At 33.7% G+C, this 16,152-nt stretch overlaps 2 protein-coding genes across 2 annotated transcripts in view; one reads left to right on the plus strand and one right to left on the minus strand.

Moving 5' to 3' along the window:
- The window catches only part of LOC109612449 (zinc finger protein chinmo-like), a 146,554-nt gene extending 137,970 nt beyond the window's left edge, over window positions 1-8,584 (minus strand). Inside the window, exon 1 of the mRNA XM_059118414.1 lies at window positions 7,783-8,584. The gene's annotated coding sequence lies outside the window, so the exon portion shown is untranslated. The remainder of the gene's footprint in view (window positions 1-7,782) is intronic.
- Window positions 1-16,152, plus strand: part of LOC131800731 (cytochrome b-c1 complex subunit Rieske, mitochondrial-like) — a 307,140-nt gene that overhangs the window by 18,505 nt on the left and 272,483 nt on the right. The gene's annotated exons all lie outside the window — the stretch shown is intronic.

Genomic DNA, 16,152 nt, shown 5'->3' on the forward strand with positions numbered 1-16,152 from the left:
CAGCATACATTGTGGATGGGAAACAAAAGCCATATCCCACAACATTGAAGAGGTTGAGAAAATTAGCTCTGATTTCAATTAAAAAAGCAGAGCTTTAAAATCCTCTCTCACATTCGAGTAGAGAGGAAAAATCGCTTGAATTCTCTCGGCAGTAAAAAAAGGAGATCGAGTAAAAAATAATTGTATAACACCCCATGAATATGAACGAATATGCTCATAGTGAGAGTAAGATCCGAGCAGATTCTAGCTTTAAATTTTGTTCTAAGACATGACTGCAAAGAGATTAGCGAAATTTTATTCGTTTGCTTCTTCCTACGAGTGAAAAAAAAAATAAAACGAGTTTTCTTTATTTTGCTATGTCAGCTAAAAGCTACCTCGAATGAAAAAGTATAAACAAAACGCATTCTCTGTCGATTTTTATTTGCCATTGATTTGACAGGGCAAGAGTATCTTACCCCTGGTAAAGCAAATATTTTGAGCAAGTCTGTTCTACACCACTCGGGCAAATAGGCTTTGGTCTTCTGCGAGTGTGAGTAAAATTCGCTCAAGCAGATTCTACTCAACATAAAACAAATTTGTGGAGAGGAAACTTCGCGCAAAACTCCTAGTCTGTGAGAACTCCTGCTCGCGAGCATTTTTCACTCGCGAGTAAAAAAGAGCAAATCAGAGATCTGTTTTTTTTATACACTCCACCATAGTATGGAGGGTGTATTAAGTTTGTCATTCCGTTTGTAACACCTCGAAATATACATTTCAGACCCCACAAAGTTGTTGTTATATATTCTTGATCAGCATAAAATTCTATGTCAATTTAGAATCGTCTGTCCATCTGTGGAAATCACTCTAGCTTCCGAACAAAATGAAGTAAGTAAGTAGGTAAAATTTTACACAAATGTATATTATGTCTGCAGGACTTTTGGTATGGAAAATGGGCCATTTAGGTCCACGTTTTGGTATAGTCCCCATATAGCGGTACCTCCCCATATTCGGTATTTTGATGATTTTTACCGACATTCTTCACCGAAATTGTTTCAAATTTGGCATTAGAAGTTCGTAGTGTATACTACAGCCTAAGACAGAAAATTATCTGTGCAGGACCACGCCTTCGTATAGCCCCCATATAACGGCACCTCCCGATATTCGACATTTTAATGATTTTAGCAACATTATTCACCGGTATTGTTTCAAATTTGGGATTTGAATTTGTTATTTAAAGTTCGTAATGGATACTACAGCCTAAGACAGAAAATTGTCTGTGCAGGTCCACGTCTTCGCATAGCCCCCATATAACGGTACCTCTCCACATTCGGTATTTTGATGATTTTAGCGACATTATTCACCGATTTCGATTTCAAGTTTCGCATTTGAAAAGTGTAATGGCTTGTGACATTTGTATAGACCCTAGATTTTAACAGAATTTTTAACGGATATTTTTTTTTTGAAAATTGCCAAATTCGTTCGAAATGGTGGAAGGTATTCAAAGTTCGGCCCGTCCGAACTTAAAGCTTGTTAACTTGTTAATGGTTCGAAAGATCATTTCGATATTTTATAGATGTAAGCTATTTGTTGCAACAAAATAATTTCAAATTTAGACTTCGTAATGGATATCATCCCCTAATTCGGAAAATGGTTTATACAGGGCCAAATATAAACCCCATATAACTGTATTTGGTATATTGACGATTTGATCCACATTTTCTAAAGGAATTCGAACTCGCATTGGGTTCTACCATATGTTACAGAACATTCTCTATATATGTCTACGTCTTCCAAATATATGGACGCTATATGGAGGCTATAGCGATAACTTCCGATATTCGGTTAAAGAACTGAATTAAAGCATTACTATTCTTCTTTTTGACCAAAAATTTCCACAGTGGATTCTCTTGTCTCCTATTGAACCATTGATATTTTACGAAAACTGTGGAGCCTTGAGTCCCCACATGGTTTCTAAATTATATAAAAAAAAATTTGCTTTTTAGAAACTACTTTGCATTTTTTCCCCACAATGTTTACTGGGTTAACGATAAAATCCACAATGAAATCAAAAAAAGAACCAAACATAATTTCGATGGTGACTTGCAGTCCATGTCATCATACCCGAGCCAAGTGTTTATGCCTCCAAACACACATACACACACTTGCAGATATATACACATGCATGTCGATATAAATTTATATGCATCCATGGACAAAAAACTGCAATACTGCATAATTGTGGAAAACAGAGACATAGAGAGAAAGGGAGAGAGAAAAAGGATATACAAGTAAAAATTGTTACGTTTGTGCAGCAGCAGCAACATCGTCGTCATCATCATCATCACCATAGATTCCTTGCAACTACCACCAATTTGCCAGGATTCACAGGCAACCGACCAACCACCACTACCACCCATTTCTATATCGCATGGTTTACATTATGAAGAAGAAGAAGAAGAAGAAAAAGCCGGCTTTCTTGTTTGCACTGCAGAGAATTCAAAACGTGTGTGTGTGTGTGCAGCAACGGCCGGCAGCCGGTTACAGTAGTTGAACAGCTCGATTTTTAACTGCAATGCAATCAACCAACCCTCTTTGTATGGGGTGCTGGGTGGTGTTGTTGTTATTTTATTCTTTTTTTTTTGTTTTGTAAAAAATCCCAATTCATGTAAAATCATTCATTGGAAAATTCATAGTAAGATTTCTGATAAGATTTTCATTTAGTTTTCCCCCTCTTTTATGCGGCGAATGTATGTGCAGGATAAATAAATAAAAAAGGATATGTATAGGCAGGCATTGCAGCAGCAGCAGCCAAGGGGGTTGATGATCTAATCTAAAGTGCATGTTGTGTATATATTCAACTTTTTTCGGCAATTCGGTTTTTTTGTTTGCTTTGATTTTTTGGTATTGCAGGGGTTTGGATTGAAAAGAAAAAATGACAACTGAAAATTAAAAACTGCAATGCTAAAAGGGGAATAAGGGCTTCTACTTGTTTTTAATTTTCCTATGTGAAGTAGTGCAATCGCATCCAATTTTGTAAAAAGCAGCTAGTTTTGAGTTGCAATGTTGAAGGGATAGGGTTTTCTCTCTAACAATACCAGAAAACTAAATTCGGAAAAAAATTCAAAACTAACTAAAAAGGTTGTAGTTTTTCATAAAAGTCCAAAAATTTAAAATTGAAAAATGAGTGCAGACTTTGGCTCTGTTCCAGGACAAAGAAGAATCTAGTCCTGTATTTTTTGTTTACAAATTTTAATACGAAACCGTTACTTACCCCCTTAAAGGGGATAACAATGTTTTTTATTTTACAAATTTGTTAGAGTAAAAAATCATTTTCACATTTCCGAATCTGAATTATTTCATCTAAAATTCAAAATATTCCTGTTTTATTCTGAGAAATTCGAAATAATATAGACAGTTAGTAAGGAAAAGTCAAAAGTCGGGCGGGGTCGACTATATGATACCTACACCACTATGTATGTTTAGTAGAGCTCCCGCAACAAAAGAATTTATTTGAAGTAGATCATGCCACCTATCAACATTTGGCTTCATTTGGTTTCCGAGGGAACTAATATATGGGAGGCATGTCTTATTCTGAATCGATTTTCACTAAATTTGACGGAGATATTTTAATCTTTTAAACCAAATAACATTGCTAAAAAGTGCATGATATTAGGATTATATTCAATATATATATATATATATATATATATATATCGGAGCCGGGTTTCGCAAAATGGAAACCTACGACCCAAAATTCACTCTATTTTGGGCTGATATTAGCCATTATTTGCACAATAAACCTGAATCGGATTAAGAATATATATATATGGGAGCTATATCCACATCTTAGCCGATCTCGGGAAAATTTGGCTCTACAAGATATCTGGTACCAAATATCATTGTTGACGAATGCATATTACGAATGTGAGGGACTTAAAGATCAAATCGTATGAAACATTTATATAGGACCTATAGTTATATCTGAACCGATTTTGACCAAATTTGATATACTTGCTTCTAGACTAAATTCTGTTGGATATGAAAAAATTCAGGTCATTTCGACTGATATTGGCCACTTGGTGCACAACAAACCCGAAATCGTTTGAAGATATATATGGGAGCTATATCCAAATCTGAACCGATCTTGACACAATTTGGCAGAGGCATTTCTTGGCTATGTCTGATATATGGTACCAAATATCATTGTTGTCGAATACATATTACGAATGTGAGGGACTTACACCCCAAATCGGACGAAACATATATATATATATATATATATATATATATATATATATATATATATATATATATATATATATATATATATATATATATATATATATATATATATATATATATATATATATATATATATATATATATATATATATATATATATATATATATATATATATATATATGGGAGCTATGGCTATATCAGAACCGATTTTCACCAAATTTAATGTACTTGCTTCTAGACTAAATTCGGTCGGATGTGAAAAAATTCAGGTCATTTGGACTGATATTGGCAATTTGGTGCACAATTAATCCGAAATCGTTTGAAGTTATATATGGCAGCTATATCTAAAGTGGAACCGATTCTCACCAATTTCAATAGGGTTCGTCTTTGGACTAAACAAATATTGTTTTCATCTCAATCGGATAATAAATGCGACCTGGATTTTTCACAGGAATACATGGACGGACGGTCAGACATGCATAAATCGACTCAGAAAGTGATTCTATGAAGATCTTCAAAAGTAACTATGGGTCTATCTCGCTTCCTTCTCCATATTACAAACAAATGCATAAAGACATAATACCCTTACCACTATGTGGTGTAGGGTATAAACAGCATTTTAAAAAATCGGAACATTGAATTTGTATTCCTTTAAAAATTTATATTCATTTTCGACCTGTATGAAAAATGTATTCTTTAAAAATTTACGATAGCATAATTTCAACTAATTTAGATGTTTTTTCAATTTGTAATAAATATTTAAAATACATGTTATTGATCGAACAGTGTTATTCATTTTGAAACTCAAATAAAAAAAAATATTAAAATCGAAAAATTTAAATTGCAAAACAAATACGAGTTATAAACTAAAATACATAGTTGGAAATACAAATGGAAAAATCGAATTTCAAAGAAACATCGAATTTGTTGAAAATACATATTGCGAAAATTGCGAATTATAGCTGTGAGAATTAATATAAAAATTTGTAATTTGAAGACAGCATTAGAAATTGATATTATTTTTATTTACAATTGTAATTTGAATTATTTCTCTTTTTTTGTCAAATTATTTCGTTTGTAATTCATAACTTGCATTTGGTATTTGAAAATTTATTAACGAATTATTTAATTTATAAACCAAAATCTTGTATTTTAAAATTTCGATTTTGGCTTTCGATTCCGTAAATTCTGAGAGTCAAAGAGAAACTGCATCATAAAAAATAGTTTATTGAAAAAATATCTAAACGCCCTGCCTATAACAGTTATATTTATATCGAAGGTATATTCATTTATTACAAAATCTAACATTATAAGAAAAAAAAAAAAACAAGGAAAATCAGCAATAGGGTTTTACAACACTGAAAATTCCAATATTTCAAATTCGATCCGAAAGGTCAAAATTAGCAATTTGAACTTCGTTCTTATGGCGTAATTCAAGCCAAAAATGTAGATAGTTTTCTTTTTTCAATAATTAAGGAAGAAAAACTGTAAACCATTTTCAATATAACCAATATGGCAATACCGGATATAAGAAAGTTTCTTGATGGAATTAAAAAGGTAATGTCATTTGACAATATTTCATTGTCAAAATGTTTATTTACAAATTCATGGCATATTTACAAATCAGAGATGGAAACAATTTTTCCATACAGAATTAGATTGTGTTGTTTACAGCTTAAGCGATATATACCTAATTCAGGGAGGAGACATAAAAGTTTCACCTGTTAGAAAATCAAAATCAATTCGAATTTGACCCGTAGTTCCTGTTTTTGATATTCATAGGCTCATATTCTAAAGAGATTTATGCATATTCGTTTGTCCGTCCATTTGCCGATATATATTTTTCAAGACGCATTCATTGTCAGATTGAGATGCAATTTTCCACAAATCATTTGTTTGGCCCAAGGACGAACCCTCTTGAAATTGGTGAGAATCGGTCCTAATCTAGATATAGCTCAAGTAGATATCTTTCTCCAATTTCTGTTTTATTGGGTGCCATATGTGTAATATCCGTCCAAATAGGATGGAACTTGACACATGCGACCAGATTTATCCGAAAGCAAACATGTCAAATTTTCTGAAAATCGGTTTAGAGCTATAGCTCCCATGTATATGTATCATCCGATTTGATGTTTAAGTCCATCTCTTCCGTAATACGCACTCCACAATAATAATATTTGCTAACCGATATCTTATACAGCTCAGAAATACCTCTGTCAAATGTTAAGATATTTGTTTAGATTTAGATATAGCTCCTAAATTTATCCGATTTCTGGTTTATTTAATTTTTAGAATTGGTGTTTGTACCTCCCATATATTATTTCCCTCTGATTCCAAATCATAACTGCTCTTCAAAACACATAAATTCCCAAATATAAACGTTTGTTAAGGGTAGCTCTACTAAATATGCATAGTGGTGTAGGGTAGCATATATAGTTGGCCCCCGCCCGACATTTGACTTTTTTCAAAATACTCTGTGTTTTTTCCGACTCCTTTTCAAAACTGGTGTTTTTTCAATATTTCCTCCATCTTCGAATCTGACTTCTTTTCAAGAAATCTAAAAATATTTTAGGTCTCCCCTTTGAACAAAAAAACTCATCCAGAATTGATTCCAGATTTTGAATACATAAGTGTATAAATGAAATACATGAATGTATAAAGGCCAAAATTGATCAAATATTTTGAAACTCAGAGAAGGAAGTCTCTGAAAGAGGACTTCAAAAAAGGCGTCTTAATGAATGATCGATAATCCCAAATTTTCGAGTTGTTATTTGATTCCATTTAAATGTCCAAACTGTTATTCAATCTTGTTTTAGTTTCAAAAAACGGTGTGGGTACTCATCCTGAAATCTTATTTTAATATCCAAACTTTGGTGGTAATCCATTTGTATTTTTCAAGGTATGCAAGGAGATCTTTTTTATATATTTTTTTTTAATTTTACAGTTTAATTTTTTTCTTTTTTTTTTTTTTTTTTTTTGTATTGAAGACAATTTTTTTTCTTTTCTTGAAATAATAAATTTTATATATCAGCAATGTCACATAAATTTTCGTTATTGTTTCAAAATTCACATAGTTTTTTATCTCTTGAAATCTTTTCATATTTTTATGACACTCGTTCAGACATATAAATATTGTTTTATTTTGTTTATAGGGTATCAATTTTTTATATTCATATCTTATATACATATATTTTCAATTGTTATTGTTCACATTATTTTTCAACGAATTTTTAATTTTTAAGTATTTTTTTTTTAATTTTTTAAGTATTTTTTTTTTATTTTTTTAAAAAACAAATACAATTTTAATATATATTTTTTTATGTTCATAACAAATAATATTTTTAATACTTGTGGGGAGTTTGAAATATAAAACATAGAATATTTTTTTCATTTTTGATGGATATTTTTAAAAAAATTATTTCATTTTTTGTTATTATTATTTTTTTTTTTTTTTGCACCAAGTTTTCCACTTCTCACTTCATTTTTCTGCCGTGTCACTTATTATCCTCCTATGCTTTTATTATGTTGGTTCTTTTTTTAATAACTAATAAAATTATTACCGCTTTTTCTGCCATGCAAAAGCGATTGTTTTGCAGTTTGTTGTTGTTGGTGTTTTAATGCCTACTTCTACCTCAAAGGAGAAGCTGATAGCTAGCTGGATGGATGCACTTTTCCTGCACTGCTTGCTTGCTTGCTTTAAGGGATGTTTCTTGATTTCCTTTGCTTTTCTTTATTCTCTGGAAAATTGTTTTATTTTATATTTTTCTTTCAATTTCCATACAAAAAATTGTTTTCTCTTATTTTTTCGAAATAAAATTCCTTTTGTTTATATTTTTTGTTTAATGCATTTCTTGCTGACGGGGGGAAAATGGGTATTTTGCAAATGTTATTGTTGTTATTGTGTGGTGGAAGGAATTGTTGTCGAATTTTGTTGCTATTTTGTTGTTGTTTTTTTCTACTATTTTTGTTGATTGATTTAAATTTGTTTTATTATTGTAGTGGATTTTTGTTGTTGTTAATTGAATTGATTTTTTTTATGTTGCTGTGTTGTTGTTGTTTTTTTTTTTTTAATTTATTTTGTTGTATTTCGGTTTGAACAAAAACTTAAGAAAAAACGTTACGAGACGTGTAATAGTGCACACACTGCGACGAGCGAGCGAGCACCTCCGAAACCTAGGTCCGAATAGACGAACATGAAATTTGTGAATTGCGTTTCTGGCCCACCAACCACCGAAAACCACTGTATGCTTTGGCTGCGTTGCGTTGTGTCACTCACGGCTTGCTTGCCAGCTTGCTTTCAGCAAATACTCAACCAGAGTCAGTTCAGTGGTAGTGGCAATCGCAGCAATAGAAGCACACACACACACACAGCCACACGCATACAGTACAGCGCAGCACTAACAACAACAACAACAACAACAAAGGCAGCGGCACACCACTAACTTAACTTGACGGCGAGTAGAAAAAGGCAAACGCAAGTGTTGTCAACAGAGGCGCAGCGAAGCAGCAAACACCACTCATCATCATCATCGATTCATTCTCAAAACGGAAAAAATGCAAAGAGCGCATTTTAATATGCTGCTGCTGCTGCCCCACTATTGTAGTTCTTGCTGTTGTTAGTAAATGCCATTTGTAGCCCCATATCGCAGACGCACTCGTTAGCTTTACTCACAGAGAGCCGAAGATTCGTTCGTTCACAAAGTTTCCATTCGAACAACATAAACGCAGTCAGTCATCACACAACAAAATTCTAATTCAAATAATAGGCGCTAAAAACGACAGCCTGCAGAGTCGTCATAGAGAGCCGGAAAACAAGAGAGAAAGAGCGCCAAGAAAGCGCAACATTATTGTGTTTACCAAAGACTAGAAATCAGCGGCAGCGCTGTCGCATTGATGCCAGCAGAAAATTGCAAATCCCTTGTGTGGTGTACGAAAAAAAGCCCAAACAACCATTCATTCGGTTGTCCCCCCCAGCACAACGAGAACAACGAATGAACGAACGAACGCAGTAAGAAAACGAAATCCAAAACAAAACACAACACTTTACTCTCAATATAGTATCTCAAACGAACATGTGTGCTCTCGCGAATAATGAATCTGTGAGATACACTCTCTCTGTCTCTGTCTCAGTTTCTGTTTTTTTTTGTTTTAGTTGAGTACATGCGAATGTATGAGTGCTGCAAACCCGAAGTTCGCTTAAGCTCTCGAAGAGTATGGCAAGCCATATCATGGACTGCAAATGCAGAATTTGTGTTTTCGTTTATTGCTGTATTTGCATTTCCCCTTTCTCATTGAAGCCACCGGCATAGAGTTGCCAAATCAGGAGGAATATTTTTATAAATTCAATCATGAGTGTGCCATGAAGACCGGTTGACAAGTTTAAATCGGTTAAGGGAGGAACCCCTTAGTATGACCCCCCCCCCCCCATAGTATGGAGGGTATATTAAGTTTGTCATTCCGTTTATAACACCTCGAATTATACATTTTAAAGCCCACAAAATATGTACACTGGTGACCAAAAACTAAAACAACTAAAACCGCAAAGACAATAAATGCCCTTTAACTCTTACAAAAATAAACAAAATTTCCAGTTTTAAATGAGATACTTTATTCACTTTAAAAAAAAAAAACTAAAAATAAAAATACGAAAACAATTTTGAATGAAAAATTTTATAAAATTATATGGAAAACTAAAATGACCCAATTTTTGCTTGGTCAAAACTAAAGCATCTTTTTATTTCTTATTTTAAAATAATTAAATTTTGGCTACTGGTCGATAGCATAACCATTATTTTTGATAGCAGCTGCACACCTACGAGGCATTGAATCTAAAACACGCTCAATTTGATCCTTGGGTATGCTTTCCCAGGCACCCTGATTTTTTTTGCAAAATGTTGTGTTTATTTGTTTCCGAATCTCGCTTGATCTTCCAGTCTACGATACTCCAAAGGTTTTCTATGGGGTTTAGGCAAGATGATTGTTCCGCCCAAGACAAAATACCAATTTTTGACTCCCGCAACCAATATTTGACAAGTTTTGATGTATGTTTGGGATCATTGTCATGCTGAAACACCCGAATAAGCTGAATATTTTCCTCAGCGAAAGGGAACAACGTGATGCCCAACACATTTTTTTAAACAAACCGATCCATAACTTCCTTTATTGCATGGACAGACCCAAGTCCATAGAAAGAAAAACAGCGCCACGCCATTTTTGACCCTGAGCCTTTAATATTAAACGTAGACTCATCCCAGAATAAAATGTTTTTCCATTAGACTCGATTCCAATTAACATTATCGTTTCCTAAAGCCATCGTGGCTTTTCGATTTTTCAGATATAAATGGCTTTATTTGATGGCTTACGGGCATGCAGACCAGCTACCACTACTCGTCTACGCACTGATCTCGAGCTTATATCCAATGATAACTCTCTCACCAATTCAGTTGAACTCTTAAATTATTGTTTTTTACTTCTCTCACAATTTGTTGATTAGTACGGGCTGAAGCTTTTCACGGCCTTCATTCGTTATAGACTGTTACTACTGATCCAGTTTCATAAAACCGACTTAGTATACGAGAAATCACAGAAATATTTATGAAATGTTTCTCGGAAATCATTTTCTGCGATAGCTTGTTTTCATAGTCACTGATAATTTGCTGTTTTATGCATGTATTGTATTTGTTTTCGTCTGCAGGACTTTTGGAATCGGTATTAAAATGGGATATATAGGTCCACGTTTAGTTATAGCCCCATATAACTGTACCTCCCTATATTCGCTATTTGGATAATTTTAGTGACATTATTCACCGAAATTGTTTAAAATTTTGCATTTAAAGTTCCTAATGGGTACTTCTATATATGACAGAAAATTGTCTATGCTCTTCCATGTCTTCGTATAGCCACCATATAATGTTACCTCCCTATATTCGGTATTTTGCCGATTTAAGCGACATTATTCACCGGAATTGTTTCGAATTTCATATTTGAAGTTCCTAATAGGTTCTACAGCCTATTACAGAAAAATGTCTTTGCAGGTCCTGGTCTTCGTATAGCCCCCATATATCGGTACCTCCCTATATTCGGTATTATTTCAGCGACATTATTTTCCGGAATTGTTTCAAATTTCGTAGATGAAGTTCGTAATGGGTACTGCAATCTATATCAGAAAAGATGTATATACAGGTCTACGTCATCATATAGCCCCCATATAACGATACCTCCCTGTATTTGGTATTTTGATAATTCTAGCGTTATTTTTCACCAGAATTGTATCGAATTCCGCATTTGAAGTTCGTAGTAAACTACAACCTATGACAAAAAATTACTTATGAAGGAACACGTCTTCGTATAATTTCCATATACGAAGATGTATAGTTGAGACGTATTTTTGTACGGAATTTTTTTTTTTTTTTTTTTTGAAAAATTTCAAGTTCCTTCAAAATTTGTAGGGTATTAAAAGTTCGGCTTCTTTTTGTATCCTCAGCCATATGGCTAGAGAGGGTATATATCATTTGATACGGCCAAAACGTGCCTCATCGAAATAACGGTTTTAGACTTAGATCGAGTTCGGAGATGGGCAATATCGATCCACTCATCCCCCAAAAAAGATCGAGATTAAAAAAAAAAAAAAAAAAAAAAAAAAATCCTGCTCGGAAAGAGAAAAAATAATCCAATTTTGATCCAACTTTGCAAATACTAATATTTGCATCAGTGCTAGCTTAGGTGATGTTAGATTCCGATTGTCTTCAAATTACACACATCACAATATTTTTATTAAGGTCTGGTGTGAAGATGGAATATAACGATTCACTCCTTCTGGTACATACCCCACAAAAGGTCAAATTTTTTAATATCCATTAAGCTCATAAAACGCGAAATTAAGATTCGATTCCATTGAGACTTTGCACATCTCAGTATTTTAATCAACACAAGATCTGCTATAAAGGTGCTATAGATCGGACTAATTCTTCTGGCGCCTCCGCTACATAGGGTTCATAATTTTGAAAAACAAAACACTCAAAGAGAGCGAAATAAACGTCAAACTCTCTTCAAATTTCGCACCTAAAAACATTTTTGCTAACATAAGATCTCTTGTGAAAATGATATATATCTGCGAACTCCTTCTGGTACCTCACCCACAAAGCGTCAACATTTTCAGTACTATTGTCTGTCATTACTTCCATATCTCACATATCTCATGAAGTACAGAAAGCAACAATATTGTCGAAACCTACAACGTCGCAATATTTATACCATATTTATTTAGGTCCTATACGAAACGGACAATATTGGCCCATTCCATCGGACCTACTCCATGGAGGGTCAACAATTAGAATAGTCATAACAGAAGTCAAAATATATTTGAACAATCGGACATTGGCGGAGGGTAAACATCTGTCGGAAAATCCGACTGATATTTATACCCTTCACCTTGGAAAGGAGGGTATATTAATTTTGTCATTCCGTTTGTAACATCCTTAAATATTCGTCGTAGACCCCATATAGTATATATATTCATAATCTTCATAAAATTCTAAGACGATTTAACGATGTCCGTCTGTCTGTTGAAATCACGATACAGCCCACATTATTTGACGTAGAGCGCCAAAATTTAGCAGAGCAATTGGTGTCTAGGATGGTTGGTATTGAAAATGAGATATATCGGTCCACGTTCTGGTATAGTCCCCATATAACGGTACCTCCCGATATTCGGTATTTTGATGATTTATGCCACATTTTTTCACGGATTTGTCTGAAAATTGGTATTTGTAGGTCATAATGGGTCCCTTTACGTGTGGCAAAACATTGCATGTATAGGTCCACGTTTTGATATAGCCCCCATATAAAGGTTTTTTGATAATTTTTGCAACATTTTTTAACGGATTTGTTTAAAAATTGGTATTTGTTGGTCATAATGGGTTCCATTTCCTGTGGCGAAACATTGCATGTATGGGTCCATGATTTGGTATAGCCCCCATATAACGGTACCTCCCGATATTCAGTATTTTGATGGTTTTTGCCACATTTTTTAACGGATTTGTCTAACAATTGGTATTTGCGGGTCATAATGGGTCCTAGTTCGTGTGGCGAAACATTGTATGTCCACGTTTTGGTATAGTCCCCATATAACGGTACCTCCCAATATTCGGTATTTTGATGATTTTTGACACATTTTTTCACTAATTTCTCTGAAAATTGGTAGTTGTAGATCATAATGGATCCCAGTTCGTGTGGCGAGTCATTGTAATTATAGGTCCACGTTTTGGTATAGCCCCCATATAACGGTACCTCCCGATATTCGGTAATTTAATGATTTTTGCCACATTTTTTCACGTATTTGTCTGAAAATTGGTATTTGTAGGTCATAATGGGTTCTAGCTCCGTTGGCGAAAGATTGCATGTGTAGGTCTACGATTTGGTATAGCCCCATATAACGATACCTCCCGATATTCGGCATTTTAATGGTTTTTGCCACATTTCCCACGAATATGTCTAAAAATTGGTATTTGTGAGTCATAATTGGTTCTAATGTTTCCTTTAACCTAAGGTGGAGGGTATTAAAAGTTTGGCCCGGCCGAACTTGATGTTTTTTTACTTGTTTTTAACTTGTTTGATTAAAAACACGTACACCTAAGTCTGTTTTTACACGGTAGATTGGTTCCAGAAGAAGCCGTGTAAAAAAAGACATTGATCTTATACAAAAATGGGTTATTTGTTCCTCATCTCTAAAACCTATTAAAATTAGTGAAAAACAAGAATTTTTAAGAACAAGAATTCATGTGTATATTATTAAATCAAATATATAATGCTTATTTTCACAAGCATAGTAATTAATGATAAAAAGATATGCACTCTAATCTAAAAAGTAAATGTATGACAAGTTCAGGAACTAAAAACTATGTTGTGAACGAAAAGAATAGGTTAATAAATAAAATAGAATAACTATCGATACTATCGATGGTTTCAGACTTTTTTTCTTTCATAAATACTTTTTTGTGATTTGAACATACTTCGCAAAAATTAAATTTGACAAAAAAATTTAAGTACATAAATTTTAAAATCGTGCTAAATGGAATAAAATCGTGTAAAAAATTAAAAATATTCAATTTTCAAACCGTGTTATATCAAAACCGTGTACAAAAAGACCGTGTAAAAACAGACTTAGGTGTATTCCGTTCGGTGCTCAAATAATTGCATTAGATGGCAACACTGTTCCTCCCAAATCCATGCCATGAGTATATGCGTTGATGTGCGTGCGTGTGCAGCGTTTCCGTGCTTTAATCCAATTGGAATTTTGTGCTGATTTTTGTTTTTCGTCCATTTCATAGCTCGATTACAACATTTGCTGTGCTGTGGCGTGCTGTCGTCATTGCTGTAAGAAAACAGGGCTAACGCATTTATCGCATGCAGCATTTACGTTACGAGTTCTCCTCCATCCACATGCTGCGTGCGCTATGGTGGTTTTCCTTGCTGTATTGCTTTTCCCTTTCAAACCACACTTTATTGTGTATCCTTTTTTTCGGGCCATGATGCCAGCCAGCCAGGCTGACTGCTTGCTAGCCTGCCATTTCATCAAATTCAATTAGTTTTCCCAGATTGTGTCATTCGCTCTCGCTTCGCATACATTTGTGTATGAAAATCGCCTTTTTCCATAAAAAGGGTTAAACTGCATGTACTCGCATACGATGTGTGCTACGGAGCTGGCATCCTGAGTCCTGCGTTGCATTATCCTTATTTCTTAATACCTTTTTTCTCTATGTTTGGTTACTCTCGCCCTTCATTTGTGTGTTTTGGAAGCCCTTGCGATGTGACACCCAAGGGGTGAGTTTTCTGAAATTAGGATTTCTATGCGTTTCCCTTTTCTTTTTGTTGTTGTTGTTGTTGGGAAATTGATAGACATATATGGTTGTTTGTGATCCTTTATGTGTTTTTTGTTTCTTATCTTTGTCATGTTGTTGTCATTGTGAGTTTAGAACCAACAAAAAATAGTCGCATTCAGTCATATGCAAATTACAAAATTCAGGATTCTCTATGCCGTCTTGGGTTCTATGCCATTTGCATTGTATTGAAATCTTGTTTTGCTTTACTACAAAATACAATAGCTCTTCATAATGCATAATTATTAGAAAGAATAATAGATACCTTAGTAGAGTTCGATTTTTTTTTTGTTTTGTTTCAATATTTCGTTTTTAGGCCATAGAGAAAAGGATAATAAATGCAATTATTTTTGTTGTTCAAAGACGACTTCTAATTTTCACTTTTGATTCACAATTTAAATAGTCTTTTGCAATTGTTTCAAAAACTAAAAACCAAAAATATTGAATTTTATAAATCAGGCTTACAATTGACAATAGCTTAATTATGGAGTATGAAGCGAGAAAAAATAATTTTTCTCATGAGTCGTTCTTCATTCCATGTCGAAATTGTTATCGTTTTATGGATCAAATTGTAAGTAAATTATATGTAACTAGCTGGCCCGGTCCGCGTTGCCGGCCCGTAGTTTTTGTCTATTATGCATATTTGTCAAAGCATAATTATTCAAAGATATGAATGTTATAAATGTTCACGTACTGGTCGATTAGTTTTTAATTTTTAGTCAAATGAGCAGTAATTTTGAATTTACTGTACTTTGTACACCTCATAATTGAGGGCTAATTGATTTAAGAATAGCCAAAGTTAATTATTTTTTTAAACCCATTAGCACCTCAGATTGTGCATTAGTGTCCTCAACAGTCCCCCTAACCATGTCGGTCTGTTTGTCCGCCAAAAGGTGGTCTTGAGGGGGTACTATTACATGGAGAAAATTCTAAAATTTGTAGATATGTTGACATTTTTGTGTAAGATTTTCACCCCCAAATACACATTTTTAGCCAAATCCTTTGAAATATGGTAAAATGCGAAACATCGACCAACATTGAAAAATTTCTTCT

This window comes from Musca domestica, unplaced genomic scaffold (genome assembly GCF_030504385.1).
Source record: "Musca domestica strain aabys unplaced genomic scaffold, Musca_domestica.polishedcontigs.V.1.1 128, whole genome shotgun sequence".
Taxonomy (NCBI): domain Eukaryota; kingdom Metazoa; phylum Arthropoda; class Insecta; order Diptera; family Muscidae; genus Musca; species Musca domestica.